The 19,207-nt window shown below is 44.0% G+C and overlaps 1 protein-coding gene across 2 annotated transcripts in view; it reads right to left on the reverse strand.

Moving 5' to 3' along the window:
- LOC124297399 (transcription factor Sp9) overlaps positions 1-19,207 on the reverse strand; it is an 89,080-nt gene that overhangs the window by 59,603 nt on the left and 10,270 nt on the right. Inside the window, exon 2 of one of the 2 annotated variants that reach the window (XR_006906599.1) lies at positions 17,507-17,509. The exons of the other annotated variant lie outside the window; for it this stretch is intronic. The gene's annotated coding sequence lies outside the window, so the exon portion shown is untranslated. The remainder of the gene's footprint in view (positions 1-17,506; positions 17,510-19,207) is intronic. 2 annotated transcript variants of the gene reach the window in all.

Genomic DNA, 19,207 nt, shown 5'->3' on the forward strand with positions numbered 1-19,207 from the left:
TTTCTTTTACGACAATCATTGGAAATGAAACAAATCCTACGATTCGTCCCTTGCGCTTGATGAAACTCCGTTTCAAAGCTTGGTATCGGGGTTCAATTCATGCCCACTTACAGAGTTCGAATCTTCCATCAACCGTATAAATGCCAACCCACGAGTCATCGATCTATCGACTATGACTCGAAAGTTTCCATGATCAGTATAACCGATATGTAGATGGATAAATTAAATATTCATTAATGAGATGCCTCATACCTGTATTCACAATATGGAAAACCGAATGGATTACGAAGGAGCAGGATCGATTAAGAATTTGCCGGATTGCGAACGTCTGCGAGAAAATATCAGGCTCGATATGAACGGACAGGCCCAGTGGATCAAGCGTGTATCGCATAGTACGTATAAACCGCGTGACGCGAGGAGACCTCGAAGAACCCGAAGAGACCCACGACGAACACCACGCCCACGTTCGTAAATTTATACGAGCCACGAGCGGTACACACTTTATAGACGGATGCATCGACGTGTGCGTGCGTACGTGCGATACGTGCAGTATCGGGGGATGTGCTCAAACTAAAACTCAAACCCAGACCGCGGTGCTATCTTGATTTGGAAACGCCTACCCGTATGTACCTACACACACCGTGGCTGTGTTTGCCTGCACACTTGCCTCAACCTGAGTATCGGTATGCACGTGAAGTAAAACATTGGCCGATAGCTCAGACAATAAACGTCTGTACCACGAGTAACTATGAAACGAGAAAAGAAACTTTGATCAAATGGATACGGACAGTGAAAACATCTTCGGTTTGAATGAATGTGCTATTCCGGTTCGGCTTGTAAGAGAAGAGGCAAAGATGAGGGAGTAAAATTTTAAAAGGATCTGCATTGATGGTTAGCTAGTTTCTCGGTTGACCTGGACACGCCTTGTCTCCGAGCATGTCGTATTTTAAATAGCGTGAAGTTCGAGTTGACCATGAATCAATTTCACTAGTTTTAGCAAACTCAGAGTACGCGATCACACGTGACATTAGGTTCGAAATCTGAGAGGTTTAGTGAAGCGTTGCATAATATTACGGTCTTAATAGTCTCATTTGAAGTGTAATTTTGAACGCCCATCTCTCAATCATTCTCAGACTCAAGTTGACATATTGCACTTCGGGGCGACGCCCACGCTGTGAGTTCGTTGACTTTGTTGAAACGGAACACCCTCTACGTAGGTCTTACAGTATAGTGGAGCACGTACACGACAGGTTACGCGGTTTTAGCCTATCTGTATCAGTATGCACAAATTCGTCAATGTGTCAATGTAGAGCAGGTGAGTTCACACACGTAATTCAAGTCCGGAGCGATGTATAGAGTTCTCGAGTATGTGTAGTAAATAATATATATACGAGTGGAGTGCCTGTGGCCACAAGTGTACACGAAACACCAGACGAATGCACATATACACATACACATGTACAGTGCATAGTACAGGTACAGTGTATATGATGTTCAGTGGAGGAAATAAGTGCTTCATTTTCGCGCTTATGCAGCCTACAATTATTTCCCTGGATCAGAGGCTAAAATGATTTACTACTTGTTGGTAAAAAAAAATAAAAATTGCATATACGAAAAGACAACGAATAAACGAAAATCATAACTCACATCAAACGCGTGTTGCGCGATCTGTGAAGACGGTATTGGTGCAACGGTGGCGTTGATCTGGCGGTCATTTGCCATGGATATGATTACCAATGCCTTTGGCGTGATGAATACGGCGATGATCTATATTTCGTATTACGATGTTTCATTCGACAAAGGTATGTGGCATAATTAGGAGGATGATTTCGACGGCGATGACGACGCGACGCGCGACGCGACGATGAAGTTAGGCGTTCGTTCAACTTTGTCGCGGTGTTTGGAACGCGGAACAAAGTTGGCGCTCTAACGAGCTGCGGTCGCTCTGAACTAGACCCGTGTCATAATTATCCCGTGCACGTAATTACAAGGATTTCAATGTAGCCACATCAGGCAAAGGCATGCTCACCTACTCGACTATTCTCGCACGCTGCAACCCCTACTTTCCTGCAGCTACAGTCCACTCGTTTTCATCCTGCAATCATGCAGAATGTGGCAAAACGTAAATTAATCCAAGATATTTTTCTACCCTCGTGGTACCTGACTTGTTTTTCTGCCTTTGATTTCGCTTCCTAATCCGTTTTATGATCCATGCTTTTTCTCTTACTTCTACCGGCACGTCGATACCTGCACACCGATTTCAGTGTGGTAAAATTAAAAAAACCAGTTCTCGCAATGACTATAACTTGAAAAGAAAAAAAAAAAAATAATACTTTAAAAGATACCGTGTACCAATTTTCTGCTTGCATAAGATGTCGAGGAACTTTAACTCTGTCCGCTGATCACCTCCGAAAGACAAAGCTCGCGTTAACGGCAATCAAAAGATGAGTTGAAGGAACCCTACAGCTGCAGTTGCAACCGAGTCACCGCTCACGAATAACGTCGTCAATTTTTCTCCACCTCGTGTTTTTTTTTTTTTTTTTGTTTTCTCATTCACTTTCCCTCTTCGTTCACCCGATTCTTTTTCACCCGCGATCCTCCACCGAGGCATAATGTACGAAACAACTCGACTTCAAATACGCTGAGAATTATTAATCGTGTCGCTTGTCGCCGCCCCAGCATCCGTTTCTATTCCACTCGAGGCGTCGTCGCATCGTCAGAGGCGCACGCGCCGAAACACCCGCGTCTCGATCCGTTGACGGAGTCCTCGTACCCCGGGTATTCGGTCCTCGTCATCTCCGTCACGCCCATCACGGGGCATCTTCGCTCGTCCGTGACAGCAGCGAGACATGTCGGGTGAAAAATTGAAGGAAAAAGAAAAAACGATTCGGACCTGCGTCTATGACTTGCGACCGACTCGCTACATGCAACCAAAAATCGTGATCACTGGATCTCATTTGCGTTCGAAATAATAAAAACTGGTTAAGAATTTTGTAGGTATGTACAGGAGTATCAAATGTGAAGACAAAATGGGATCTCAAATTTCAAGTGCAGACAATTTCTATCACCAATGTATTTACTGTTCATTATTTTCTTATCATCGACCAGATCGGATTCGTTTATTACGGTAGAATATACTAATTTTTTTCGAAAAGGGGGTCAGTTCGGAACTTGAAGTGCTCTTTGCAGAAGGAGGTGAATTCTGGTTTCTTGAAGAAGAGGCCGCGATGACTGCCGGTTCGGTAATTACCGCGGGGCGTTCTGGCCCCTTGGCCCTAATTCCGCCCCCCCCCCCCCCCCCCCCCAGTTTTTTGGTTCCTCCGAATCGGTCGATGCAGGCATTTCGCGCGAGCTTTGATCTTACAACTGTTATTATTCGGTGTACAGTGCGGGCACGAAGACGAGGAGGCATGGCTTAAGATCGAAAGAGTCCGTGGTTCATGGCTCGCCGCACCAGATATAATTCTTCTCGCAGCATCTTTAGCCGCAGCGGCATCTTCGCTCCTCGGCGCAACGGATCAGAAGCCATTCTGACGCGAAGATTACTGGAATTAACGCTGCTGCACTCTCGCCAATCGGCGGGATAAGAACAACCCTCCCGGTCGCCTAAACTCTTCGAGATCATTATATTCGCACTCTGATTACTCTCCACGCGTCTCGAGAAATGCCGTCACGCTTGTCGAGCAGTTTTTCTTTATTTTTTCTACCAACTTGTTTCTATCTCTGTAATGGAATATAACGTGCAGTGAAAAAAATGCTGGTCGATTTGAGCGATGGATTTCATTTGATTAGAAAATTGCAAAAATTTAACGTCTTGAAGGTACCTAATTGATTTTCGAAAATACTAAAACTTCTGCTTTACGTAGGTATTGTATAAATTATTTAAGCTCAAGTTTTTTCATTCTGTTGGACATATTTATGAATGATACAACAATACCGAACGAGAGCTATACTTTGATCTATTTTTATGGGGGTTTTCCAGTCCAGAATACGATTTCCGTTGAAATCATGGATTGTCCGGAGTGTCAGATCAAACTGACAGATCGTTCTAGCCTCGGAACGAGATAATCGCTGCAGCCTCTTGGACGTCAGCCCCGGAGGCTCCGGATGACGCTCGACAATTTAATTGTTTAATTGAGCGGACGATTAGCGAGCTGGAACAGCGTAGCGACTTGGAAAAACTAAGCCTAGCTGGAGCTATCAATGGCAGTTGATCTCCGTAAACACGCTAATCTCTTGTATAAGAAATCCGCGCGATGAATTATTATTAGCAGAAATTGCGAAGCTCAGCTGCGTTTAATCGTCCGGCACAGGCTTGGCGATAGCTGAGCTGAATATCTTTTACGAGTCGGTGATATACATTTCAACGCAAGATGATTCAGCGGATCACGAGCAAATGAGAAGTGCAGGGAGGGAGAGAGAGAGAGAGGGAAAGTGAATTCTTATCCATTTCGTTCGAAGTGCCGTAATTCGGGGCAATTATATCCAAAAAGATACGAATCCGGTTTCGTCGACTCTTTTCCACCGAAGAAACCTGAAACTGCAAATGAAAGCCGTGGATCTCCACCCGCGTCAACTCGGATTATACACGAAGGCCGCAAAGCGGCAATTATCCGAACCGCTCCTCTGACTTTCCAATTTTTAAACTCCGTCCAGCTGCGTTCAATCGTGGCAGTTATACAGAGGCATTATCAATCCTTGTATGAGGGGTTTGCGATTCAGCGTTGAAAATAGAAGGTGAATATATTGAAAGAGCCGGGATTCTTTACCCTCCCCGAACGACGAGCGACTTTGCGAGATATATTAGTTATCTGGATTTACTAATGGCGAATAATTTCGTAATAATAGGAGAGGCGGCGCAGGCTGCTCCTGCGGGTTCCGACACCTTCGACAACTGACTAACTAGGCACTGCTGCTCTATTATAGTCATTATATTGGCCCGTTGTGTTATTTCGCGTACAAAAGATTCCGCTCCTCGTTATATCGGTTCTTGACAGCAAAACTACCCGGCCCGGATAATCCAGAAAGTGTTCAGTCATCTCTGCCTTTACGAGTACCTACTTAACGCAACTGCGAGTCCTCTATATATCGATCTGAGATGATAAAAATAATTTTCGATATTGGTATGAGGTTTGCAAAAATGTTGTTACTTTGGTAGTTGCTCTGCTGGTTTGGTCAGAACTGAAGAATTTTGTTGATCTAATTGACGTTCGCCGTTTCATCGATAATTATTTTCTAATTCCCCTCTTTCTATAAGGTGTTGAAATATTTTCCACAACTGTAGATACGAAGAAAGCGGAAATTTGAAACATTTCGCGACGTTAATTCATCCTATCGGAAGATCCTTGTCATCAAAAATTGTTCAAAAGTTTACCGCGAAGGTCTCACGACGCACAGGAGCCGTATGACAAATACGAAACGTGTAATCATGCAGCGTGCTATCTTTAGTAGCCGATGGACAGGGTGGGATAGCGCCAGTTGCGCACATTCGTGCCACCCCCTGCAAATCATAGGTTTCGTAATATTTGGTTCGGGGGTTATGCCGTAGCCGGACTTGGCAGAGTCAAACTTTTCCACGTGCGAAAATGGGGCAAGAGGAAAAGAAAGAAACGGATAAAGACACGATGAGTCGAACGTTACGCGAGGCGAGAAATCAAACCGGGAAAGATAACTAAACGTTAAACGCGTTCGAATTGCCCCTTGGCGGGGGATGAAAGCGCAACGAGGCGAATTCCCGGGGGACATTACGCAGCCCTTGGAAACGGCGAACAGCCCTCGAACAGCGGTGAAACCGAGCGAGGATCCCGAAGACCCTTAATCACCGCCGGAGTCAATATCGCCCGCCTCGAAGCCTCGGCGCAAATAGCGAGGCCATAAATAACTGGTGCCCACCATCCCGCAGCCAGCCCCACGTGTTTTGATTATATTACCTACTCGAGAGCTTGCGCGCACGGAGATCGCGGTGAGTGCTGTATACGCAAGCACGCACACGCGTGCACACCAGATTAAATCAGTCCCGGTTAACCTTTGATTAAAGTTGGGATTGAGACCGTCCGTTAAGTTCCACTCTGTTCCGAATTGCGTCCCCCGTTTCGCCCCGCATTGACGTTCCGACGTCGGACCAGCCGGCGCCTGATGAGCTTTCGCCGTCAGCCTCCGTTTCTTGTTTCAATTTTTATCTCTCATCTCGCTCTTTTCCTGTTTTATACTCACTCTGTTTTCTACGACACGCTCAACTCGCTTCCTTACTGATCGTCGCCGCTGATGCAACTGTAAAAGTTTACGAGACGGTTGTAAAAATGTGACAATGCCGAGAGGTTCTTTGCCTTTTCTCCATCCTCCAGGAAGAAGGGGGATATAATAACAATAAAAAATGAACACGGAATTGGGAAAAATAAATGAACGAAAGTTACGGTGTGCGAGTTATGGACGGAGTTTTGAGGTAATAAATTGAAGTTTGTCCAAACGATTACGATGATACCACGCGATCCATTTTTCATCCCTAGGCCAGCATGTGTGAATTAATCAATAAGATCTTTCCTCCCTTATCGTCCGTGTCCTTCTTTCTTTGCGTTCACATGTCAAAAGATTGGAAATGTATAAACGTGAGCTGGTCATCAGGTTCCTTGCGACACTGAACTACTTTGATGTTAACTGCGATATTAACTGATGGATTACAGGAATCTGCCAAGAAACCCCCCCTCAGACACCCCACTTATAAAAAATGTTAGTACAGCTCTTTAGGTACTAATCGAGGTTTCGTATCGAAGATTTTAGTGTTTGAATTTTTTTTAAATTCTTCTATGTATATTTCTCTGCTGGCGCAACGTCACAGTAGCAAAGTACGCTTGGAAATCAGTTAGGCGAGGATAATTTGAGAAGTCAGTCAGCGCAGTGATTTGGTGTTTTTTAAGTGCTGATTAAGGTTTGACGTACAGTCCTTTTTATGAATATAATTCTCCGTGCACCAAGTGTTCCTCTCTCAAAATTTTCTGTTAAGAAAGAATTAAGTACCTAAATTTTGAACAGGTTACCTGATTAACGCCTAATTAAACTGCACCTAATTTTGCTGGAATTCGTTGCTGGATTATCCAATATCGCTCTGCCAATAAATTATCTCTGTCCTTTCACTTATCTTCAACCTTTAAAGGCACCGCTTACGAGGGTTGCAAATCAAATCGGTGTTACATCCGTACAACCGTCTTCCGACGAGGCAAAAAACCAGTAGCAACAAATCACGGAAAACGTCAGTTTTCATACATTGCAGGTGGTAATGGTAACAAACGATTATAGAAGATGCTCAAAGTGAAATAGCTTTACGGTGATGCTTTTAATGCCAAAAGGGCGTATATTTCTTTTTTCATTGCCAATCGTTCCGTAGACTGATTTTCAAGCTACCTATTGAAAAAAAAAACTATACGTCCTTTTGGCATTCGCAGCGCGATATAATATGAAAAGTTGCGGATTGATGCGCTTGATTGCAGCGTTTGCGAATAACGCCTTCGAGGCAATCATTATCCTAATTTTCAGAAACATATTTAGATTTTTGCCAGATTTTCCAGACAAAAACTTGCCCGCGTGATTTGCAAACCTTTGACAAACTCGGCGTTCAGCATCAGAATAAAATTCATTTGAAATAAGTGTAAAATCCAAATCCTGGTTGAGCAATATTAAAAAATAATTACATCATTAAAATCTAAATTTCAGATTTGTCCGTTCTGATTTTCCCAGTTTTCATTGCCGCGCGCTGACAATCCGCGTGGTTTCTTGAATGGCTCGGAAGTCTTTTAATTGTTTTCCTGATCCTTAAGGTGTGCTGCGTTTGTCACGGTCGGGAAAACCGACGCCACATATTATATCCATACCTATGTACGTTCCTTTTGTCGGCGCCTACCGCCATTATGATACAATCAGCTCACACTTGCTCCTCCGCTCAATCTCAGGCTCCTCGCAATTACATTTTCTGCCACGCACTCAAACCGAGGAGCTACGATCATTCGCGATAACGCCTACACACGTTCTTATTATTTGTAGGTAATTTATAGCTGTCAAAATGACACTGTTTTAGGTCGTGCGTCTTAATTATTTTACTCTTTCCCTTTTCCTCTCTATTGTTAAAGAGAATTAGTCTTCATTTATAAGGCCCGGGAATTTTATACTCTACTACCGTTCAAGAAGTCGTTTTTTTCTCCGCCTGCTCACATCAACTTCTTTCTGTTGTTTGCGACGTTTTGACCATGAAGGCGGAATAAAATAGAGAGAATTATTTTGTGATATAAATCTTCCTAAAAAATTCTGAATATCGTAATCGTTATACATATCTGCAGGTTTTCAACCGCAATCAAAAGTCTCAGGCGAAAAAATTTCACCGTCACACTTCGGAACTTCCACAACTGGCTGCTGAGAAAAAACCGTAGAATTTTTCAACTTCGCGTAATAGAATACCAATTGACGAATACCAATTTTAGAATCCAAGAATTTTACTATCCGTAACCTTGGGCTCCCCTAAAAGTAATCAAGAAAATATTTAAAGCTTCTCAACAATTTGAAAAAAAACTCGGAATATTTCTCAGGATAACGAATGTGCGACAGCTCGATCTAAACAGAAAAAACCACGAGTAAATAAGGGTGAAAGGCAATATTGTCTGCTCCCTAAAGCGTGGCGCATGCATAGATTTCTCTCGCTGCGGTGCCTGGTGTCTGGTGCCCCGCATAAAACTGTCCCGTACACCGGTTCCCCAGAAGTGATAAATAATTGATTCAGATCCTCAAATTAACGGGAGCCAACGAGAGATCATGTGTATAACCCAAGGACCACCCGTCGATAGATAAATACATATATGGATACTGTACTGCAGCTTTGCGGGAAGGTTCTCCCTTAACGGGGCGACACCGTTCAAGGGATCCAAGGGTGTCCGACTTTCCGCCCTTCACCCCCTCGCCCACCATCCTGTATACGGCCTGTGTGTTTAACGCACGCGTACCCGTGCATCTGTGCGCGTGTGCGTATAAGGTATGTACCCCACTCGACGAAACCCTGCAGGACGCCCTCGACACCCTCATTTCTCTCGACCGCTAATAAATTATTAAAGGCCAGCTCCTGGGTGTGACACCATTGCTCGTGCATGGTTGTGGGAATGACTGTTTTCTTTGAGTAGATCCACCGGTCCCTCATATCTATTCTTTTTCGCTTTACATGTATGGGGTGACGTGCAATGATGCGAAATCAAAGTTTTCGCGAACGGGGTTTAAAATTGTAGGCGAATTGAATTGCTTTTTTATACTAGCCTCCAAACTGGAAAAACGTAACTTTATACGTAGAATTTTGTCTACGATTGGCTGCATTTCTCCTTTTGTTAACAAGTTCCTAATGATCTTGTTCCGTTGACAATTATTGTAGTGAAAACTTGTTTGAAACAATTACAGAATAACAGTGCAGGACAAAGGGGACTCCGTCGTGTCAATGATGTTTATCTAAAAAATTCGCGAGTATACGTATAATTAACTTTATTTAAAATTCTTTGTCACCCGTTATCTCTTCCGTCTGATTCCCTGCGATAAATTCGCGATAGCTGTAATACCTAAGGCCTATTAATCATTTGACACCGCAAGGATGGTGTTTCCATCTTGTAAATTGCGATTTGGAATATAGATACAATGCTGGCGTTGGGATCGAGATGGAATTCCGTACGTGTACGCAGGTGAGCATCGCGATACTTCATCGTCGCAACGGTAAAACGTGCGTGCGATACGCAAATGTGGAGTAATTCTTTTTATCATCACCCGTTCCCTCATAAGCGCCGCGTTTATTTGCAGGTGAGACCGCGGAACACATTCCATTAGCAATATAAGTCCGCAACGGATAATTTAGTAGCATTTAAAGGACGACGGTTAAAAACAACTAAAACCATCGTGAGTTATATGACGTACTTCGCAGGTTCTGAATACGGGCACCCTCTCGGTCTACGAATTACCGTACGAGAATAATTACGCTCAGAAAATTTCCTCATGGTGCGTACTTCGGGGCCGCATCTACTTGCATTTACGGGTATTATACATGTGAGGAAGTTCTGCTAGAATGGCGAGTGTTTTCTAGAAAACGCGTGCATGGCGTGAGAGAAACGAGTCCCGCGTTTACGCGAGCTCAAGCCTTTCGCTCGGATTCCGTGAAAATTCATGAAAGTATTTTTTAAACGACGCGAGTTTTACAATTCCTCTCACTCTGCATTACCGCGGTTATTTTCCATTCTGCGAACAAGATACAATCAATCCCGAATTGTATTTACAGACATATTACAGACAAAATCTCCTTCCGTCTTGACAATGAAGTGAATTTATATGAAATTATTTTTCAATGAAGCTGCTTCCCGAAAACGGATGCAATTTTCCGATTTGCTAAATCTCAGAGATCAGAGATTTAGATAATTAGTTTCGAAGCATCAAAACCTTCGTTTTTGTCGCACAGATTCATTTTAGTTGATTTTAAAAATTCGACTCTTGCATACATAAATTGCAAAAATATGGAGTATTCGCGATTATTTTCCAACGTATTCAACCCTTCGTAGAATTTCTCACCGAGTCAACCGACAAACTTGACCGTTCGTATAAAATCTTAGAGAAGGGTGTCTTTCACGATTTCGAGAATCGACCAACGATCCTTCCCCCCTTTCACCCCAGCCTCGGTCTCATGTAATATTGATGACGTGCCGGGGGTTGAAATGTCCCCTGTGATATACCCTATGATCCGGATGGTGAACTACGGGAAAGCGAGCCGGGGATACGAGCCCTGATTTTCAATGGGTGGAATCCGAATTTAAACTATGATTACCCCATGCGGCAGTCAGCGCGCCTGGTAAGTATGGGGGGCAGCAGCTACCTCGGTGCAACGAGCCTTTGACAAATTAGAGCCTTGAAATTAGCCCTATTTTTCTCTGGCTTGTAACCTGTACTTGACGGCTAATGGAACGATTCGTTTTAGAAGGATACCCGCGCTACCACCAAACTCACTTCGGCCTTAATTACCAACTTGGGTAAAAATAAAAAAAAACAACAAAACGCGAAGAGAACGACTCACGCGCTGCTGATCGTACTACAGCATCCCTAAAATTCCACACCAATAAGCTTTTCTCAAATCCTTATTACGCTCGTGTTCGAATGCTCCTGAAAACACCCAAAAACCAAAAACAACAACTTATCTATAGAAAATTTTCACAGCGCGATTCTCTCGTCTCAAGCTTGCAAGCTCTAACAATCATCTCTCGTAGCTTTGACTCACAATGGATACAGTACGATTCAAGTTCGAGTTTCTCAGTTCTTGACTTTCGTTCTTCTTCAGAGACAGTTACTTGGCTTCGACTGTGGAGAAATACAATTTACGAGCAATGGCACCACCGTTTAAAACTGCAACGCGTCTCTTTCCTCCAAGTAAACCCTGCAGCAGCATGCGCGTGCAGCACCTTGGATTTTAGTTTTGCAAAAGGTTGCGTCATTTTGCCGTGTATAGGTATAGGTACCTACTTTTGGCGTTAAACTCCTCGTGTGAGCGTCGGCGTCTCATAAATATAAAAAATAAATTGAATTATCTTCGGCGGCACGTAATGATAGGTTAGTTCTTCTTCGCGTGGTCCCTTGCCATGCATACATGTGTGTACATTGTATACGCATCCAACCGGTGTCCCGTTTCGATCAACTATAGAGCCACCGTTCCACCTGATCCTGGAATCGAAAAGTTGCCTTTTGCCCAATTTCAATTTTGAATAGGTACAAAGTTTTTTGCAACCTTGTGATATAACGTGAACCTGCGAAGCTAGAAGATGCACAAATTCTGTTCAACACACAAAGAATGATCAAAGGTATTAACCCAAGTTTGAATCCAAGTCTTGAAATTTATAGTCCAATTTATAATGACAAATCAATTTAATTCGCCACTAAAAAATATTAGTTTATTGTTTGAATGATTAGTGTTCCTTGGAATGATTAAAAAATGTAAAGCGAGGTAATTTTCTTTCCATTTATTATTTGCAATAAATTTTTCTTTCTTTACATCGAATACATTTTATACAATTGACAAGAATTAATTACACAATTAACTTACCCTTTTATATACACACTATGTACACATGAATTATATCGCAACATTGTTTTATTTTCGATTCCCAAGCTTTTTCAGCGAGTGCAAAATACCGGAACACCCTCTATAAAGTGTGAACCTGGGCGTGTTTCCCTCAGAGTCGGTGGACACGTGTTTCATGTATAGCATACGATGCAGACGTAGAAGCGGGATAAGAAAAAGTTGTATTAGTTTCGGGTGAATTTTGTTTTCAGGGATTGAGACAGGGCGGTTTATTTAAATCGGTAATCGGCCCCGTACTAATTAACGTAGGGTCAGAGGGTACCGCTTCGAGAAGATCCAGACGTTTAGCTCTGTCCCAGGGCAGAGTGGCCGAGGGCCCATGGCGCCTCAGGGAAATTAACTTTTTCGGGAATAATTTGTTTCTGCTCTCCTTTTCTTTCCTTCACCTTTTTTTTTTCGTTCCTTTTCCTCCTTCTCCCTCGCCCTTCGCAAGGTGCGTCATAAGCCTCCTGTCCCAGCATTATTCGTCCGTACGTATAATACATTATACTGATGTATTCTAATGCATACACCAACCGTTTAGCGACCCTGTTAACTGTGGGAAAGGATGAAGCCGATGTATACTCTCTGAAAATCTCCCTCTCATGAGTTTCGAATTTCAATTACAAAAACACGGAAGAACTATAGAGACTCACTTTCTTTCACGAACGGTCATTAAGACAAATTGTTTCTCCCAACAGGACAACACGTACAACAAAAAAAAAAAAAAAAAATGCAATCCTGACATTGAGAGCTTGAATTATAACCTAGACGCGGGAACTGCAGCATTGGTATTCATGCGTCGATAAATGGTTCATCCCGAGTCTAAACGTATATTCCGAGTTCGAGTGGACTTGTATTTTGCTGCAATTCGCAAACCGTAGGGTCGACTCACCCATGGTGCAGTGGCATGGCGAAAACTCGGAAAAGGGATCTTTATGGAGCTGTTTGCCATCTCCGTTCAAGTGGAGCGAGGTATTTTCACGGGTTTTTCCCTCCCGCTTTTATTATCAAACTTTTCTCTCCAACCACTGCTGTAGTCCGAATCTAAAAACTGGCGATACCTACAGCTCGTTTATGGAAATACGACGCATTCGAATTCACTCGCTCGGTTGTCGATCAATTTCGTCGATTCGACAGAGCCGAGATTCGTTTGAAAATTCATTGCCAGACTGGTTTCATTTTCGTTACACTTATACAGCTCGCATTTCGATCAAGAAGCATCATTCGAAACCAATTCAAACCAAATCAATTATGAGATTCACGTTTTGGCCGATAATTGCCACTTCCAATTAAACCGCACGCACACTTGCGACATGTCTTATCAGATGGGATCGGGACAGCCGGAGGGACCCGATACGGTAAGAGATACCTAATGTTTCGTAAAAGAGGGATTAGAAAAACACCAAGTCAGCACCGTCGCGACTTCTCTCCGACTCGAGCATCGATTCCTCGGCGGTCACGTAGCGCCAACTCTCTCTTTCTCTCTGTTTTTCGGGCATTTTACTCCCTCGGTATCTCCAATACTCCCTTTCTCGCCCTCGCTCTCTCTCTTTCTCTCTTTCTCTCTGTCTCTCTCTCTGTCGTTTCCACCATCTACACCATTATAGTGCTACTTCAGACAAGTATACCGCTGCCTCGAAACGCCGTCTCGAATTGCCACATCGTCAGCATTCTCGACTGCCGACCATGCCATCCAAGAAGAATACGGTCAACTTTTCTTGAAACTATCACATGATTACATTTCTCTGTTAGATACTGCTCAAAATCAGATTGAAGAGCAAAATTTAGCCCAATCAGTTCGTTATAATTCCCTGTTTGACTGGTTCGTATCAAACTGGATTATCATAAAATTGAGCTGGCTATGCAGTGTAGCTTCTTCTTCTAATTCAATTTTGAATCAAACCCTTTATGCATCGATCTAATTGTGACCAGAACAAATCCAGGAGTAGATTTGATCTTTTATATCAGCTTCGAGTCATCTTGGCAAAATCATTACTTAACATCGAGTCTGGTATAAGTTACTATCAATAGATAAATAAAATTTGGTGCTTATTGAATTTACTCGTTGTCAGTCGTGGTAAGATCCCGATTCAATCATCGGTTCTGACTTCGATTAACGAGGTGTCCAGCCTTTCGAGTTTTAAAAGCGTTCACCGTTCAAACGACAGATATGCTCGTAAAGAAAAGAAAGCGACGTGGGTTTCTTCGGTGGCTAGATAACGCAAGTCACATTGCAATATGTCCACGCGTAAGGACGTCCATCCGGAACGCTCGGAAGGCCTTGCGTAGAAAGTTGCATATCCACATGTCGCGGTCAGCTCGGCGGCAGCCGACTTGCTCCATTTTGCACAATCTCCGCGTCTTATTGCGTGCCGCTTCTTATTTGCCGAACGAGTAGGTAAGATCTCTTCTCTCCTCTCTTCTCCTCTCCTTTTCGCGACCTCCGTTCATCGCTCTGCTTGATCGCCGCTTCGCTGCCTCTGCCTCGGGGTTCATCAGCCTTGTCCTCAGGCCGTTTCTTTCCTCTCTCACTCTCACCACTTGCATCTGGTATGCACCATTCTCTCGCCGCACCCTTTTGCCTCCAATCCTTCCACTTTGGTGGTCATCTGCCTGGTACGGGATAGGGAGGAAAAAAGATTGTGCACCACCACGCACGAGTCCAACATTTGCTCTGCAATTTTTATGCAATTAACCCGTCGTAATGAACCCACGGTCTGCATCGACCTCGTGCATCTTTCCGAGAGAGGAAGAGAGACCTTGGAACAAGGACGAGGATGCAGCCACGGATGGACGTCCGTAATGACGATTACTTTCGAAAGTACCAGGCTTATCTTTAGTCCATTTCATAACTCGGTTTGATCTCATCTTGAATAAACATTTTTCTTCTTCATGCTTCTTCCACGTGTCGGCCAGAGACACAGGGGCTGCTTTACAGACATCTGGAACTTCGGTACTAGACTCGAGTTGGACAGCAGTTGAACTACCCTCACAGTAGGTGATTATCCTATCGAAGAAAACGGTACACAAGTTCCCAAGGAAAATATAAAACTAATCCTGACTTTCACCGTAACGGTATGCCTACGTGTTGTGCGAAGACAAGGAATTACGGTATCGCTGAACAAAGTCGGAGGACTGTCAGAGAGTTATCAAGTCAAGTCGCTTCTTTCAACTCTCTGAACTTCATGTTCTCCAAATAACAAAACGAGATATAACCGATAAATGAAAACGAAATCCGCATAACTTTCATCCCGTTGGCAACGAAAGGATTCGTCGTCCTTGTCGAGCGACTGGTTATCGGCCACTCGAGGCCATAGTCCAATGTAGGTGACTTGGACGACGCACAATCAAAGCACGGCAGACACGCAAGTTGATTCGTGTGTGAACCGCGTGTGCGTCAGTCAAATAGCGAGCCAAAAATTTCTCATGCAGGTGCCTAAAGCAGTCCGTCTTTGGTCTCACGGATTGAACGTAGAGCGGGTACTCGGCTTGACAACTTCTTGGCGTTTCCTGAATTATTATTTATGGCGCATGACTTAACGTGGCGTGGATGCACGCAGACATGCGAAGCCGAACATTTTTGGAGTGCGTGTGTAGAGTGGAATTCCGCAGTGTCACCGCGACGACGGAGATATCCGCACTCTGCTCTCACCTACTGCCCCGCTTCGAAATGAACTGGCTGAACTATAACGAGTGGATGTTACGCCAGTCATCGGGGTTACTAAAATTCTATCCCATGAACTCGCTGGACTTACGGAACCAGCTTGGATAAGAACAGAGGAAAATCGTGGATATGCAAAGATTGAGATTCGAGCTGCTACTTGGATAGAGGAAGTGTCACGAAGTCCGTCATCCCTCCCGGGAAGAGGTAGATAATCGCACTACTTTGCAGATTGACGTTCTTCTGCAGTCCAGTTTGTTCTTCGTTGTCAATTTCGTATGCGAGAAGATTATTATACGGGTATGGCTCGCCTTCCGCAACGACTCGCTGACCAATCAACGAACCAATTAGGAGAACCCCGGCAAATTTCCGACCAAGAGAGATTACTTTCCTGTACATTATCCACGGCTCGGATGAGATGAGTATTCTTTGACGACAATCCATCGTTCCATGGACTTCATTCATAGTTTACACCCCTCTGTAGGTATACTTTTCCGTTGTCGCCAGCTAGCCGCCGCAAAACGTCATCCATCGCTCCTCCACTCGCCCCTTCGTTTACGTGAAAGTACATACTATGAGAGCGGGTATGAGAACGGGCAGTCAGGTATCGCCATCGCGTGTGTATCTCTTCGTACCGACACACACGCACATTTTTGCTGGCATATAACGACCGACGACGCGACGGTTCTTGTATTCCTTATAGCTGTATGTTCGTGCGGTGTTTGTTACGTACCTATTTACGTGTGGAAAACAATTCTGCATAACAGTGTACCCTCTTCGGTAACCGAAGTTAAATTGGCCCCGGAAAGTTCTTTTTAATACGTTGAATCCATCATTTTTTTTAACGTATTTATCCGTGCAGATTTTTGACGCTGCGGTGTAAAAGTGTTAAAACCTTATTTTCAAGGAGTTGACAATTAGTGTCGGAATGTGCTTACTCGGATGGAACTGGATCTGACGGTGAACCATTATTCGGCGACATGTCGTACGTGGTTGAACGCTAAAAGAGACTGAACAAGTCCCAGTAAATGAACATTGTAACCTGAGTATCTTTTTGAAACGAGTCTTTATTTCTGGATAGAATTTTCAACCCTTTTTCCACCATGCAGCGTCAATTGTGCACTTAAGCACAAGCGACCCATAGCATCTTACACATATAATGTCTTTGGTTCGTTACCTCTACGAGTCGTTGGCTACTTGGCGAAGATGATGATGATGATGATGATGATGATGGCGATGTTTATTGCGCCGCGAGGTGCGATGCCTCGTTTGGACAACAAGCTGTTAATTAACCCACGGTATGCCACAACCGGAGTTTCAAAATAATTATCTGTCCAGGGCACGATATACATATATAGGTACATAAAGCGCGATTATGGTCGAAATTATACCCAAGCTTCTTATAAAATCTTTTCTTCAGCTCACGCCCTCGCAGAACTTTATATTTTCGCCCGATTCCCAAACAAAGCACGCATATACGATCCTCGCTAAATTTTGGCTATACGTAGGTACGTTATATGTATATCTGCGGCGTTTAGTGGCGAGCATGAGAGTTCTCTGGACCAGTTTGCGGCCGTTGAATCGGTTGAATATGACGTTCGTGTGTATGCCAGCATGCAAAAACCGAACACATGCCTAAACCCTCCGCAAATTGTATCAGGCGATTTCATTTTCTGCATGTACACGATCATACAAAGTTGCCACGGACACGCGACGCGATATTAGCCAACCGGCTGAACGATCTGTTAGACACGCGAATGCCGATTTTTCTCACACAACTTTGTCGGCCGAAGCAAAGCCTCCAGAAATCACTCAACAAAGTGACAATGATTGCTTTGGCTCTAACGTGCGTGCAGCAGGCAATTCAAAGCTCCGGGTCACCCCGCAGTCAACAAAGACAAGCTTGCCAAAAAACACCTTCACGAAGCTGCTTCTGACTTCTCCTTTTTCACTCGGATGTACGACGTCGAAACACCCGTTTCTTGTAATACGCGTACTCACGGCTGACGAGACAATTCTCGCACGAGGTGCGACTCGTTTAAACCTGAAATCGACTCTCACCGGATCTCGAGAAGTGATACGGTTCTTTCCTGAAATATCCCGCAGTTCAAGGGTGTAGGATAAAAAATTTTGGTACAGGGACAAAAAAATTGTCTAGGTGTTCGATATCCGGACTCGCGGCACGGCACCCGGGTAATTCCATCTCGGATACCGCGCACGTTGCATATAGAATCCTGAATACAGACGGGCAGGACTCATCCACACGTAGGCAAGAGCACGTAGATGCATACGCAGGTATGTGTATAAACGGAATGAGATACACTCACGGAATATTAAGTAGTAGCAATTACCGACCTATAATTATCCCCGTTTGGATACTCTTGTGCCTCTACGATTCCTTGGGACGTGGGAACGAGGCGCGACCGCTCGCGAACGGGCCGCGATATACCGACTTGTTCCAGTATATTTACACCGCGCTATTCCGATGGACGTATTATAGGTACGATCACGATGCTGCTCTTGGATGTATCCTCGTCCGAGTGATCGATTTGTCTGCTCGTTCATACTCATGCCCACGTACCTTGAGGGCCAATTAGTTGATGCATTCGTACTTGGAATCCATCCGATCCTTGAACCAGGTGACAAAATCAGATCGTTTACATCGTCAAAATTATGCTATTCGATTCAGCATTGTCCAAATTTTTCGGTGGTCCATTTTCTTCGATGTTGATCGGCATAGATTTTCCAACCGTTCATCGTCTCTTTCGCATGTGTAAAAACACTGCTCTTGGTCTGTCAAGCAAAGGACTTAATTGGCAACATTTAGGCGTATCGGACACTAGACGGTGCAGTGGGCCGCTGGAGCATTACGTAACTCCAGCGTTGTCACGGATCGGTGTCTTTTTTTTTTTCTTCTTGTTTTTATTTGCACTATACGCGTGTCTACGCCATACACGAATACCACGGACCAAGTGATTCCTCAAGATAATGGGTGCTGCGGTAGTTTTCCACGGACACTACAAACACGCGATCGGACATACCGAGGCTAGAGATAATCACTCCGAACAACTACCGCGTTCAAAGATATTCTAATGAACCGATTTGCAGTATGGTTCTTTGTTATCGCGGTACAACTCGCAATTGTTATACAAAACTGTTCCGTGCAGATTTGTTCATTTTTGATGACCTGCAGGTGAGGTAAACGCTTTGCATTTTTTTTTTCCTCTGCTTATAGTTCCGCACGAATGAATGATAAACTGAGGATCTTGAGTCGGATAGGATCCGTGGATCGATGGTTCATGATCTACACATCGAGTCAGAATTCCTAAACGGAAGAATCGCTAGGGATGGTGAAGTAAATCAGACTTTTAGAAATCATTTCCTTCCCCCGTTCTTTGGCACTTCGGTTTTTCGATCCTCGCGGTCAGTGA

The sequence above is a fragment of the Neodiprion virginianus genome, chromosome 2 (genome assembly GCF_021901495.1).
Source record: "Neodiprion virginianus isolate iyNeoVirg1 chromosome 2, iyNeoVirg1.1, whole genome shotgun sequence".
NCBI lineage: Eukaryota > Metazoa > Arthropoda > Insecta > Hymenoptera > Diprionidae > Neodiprion > Neodiprion virginianus.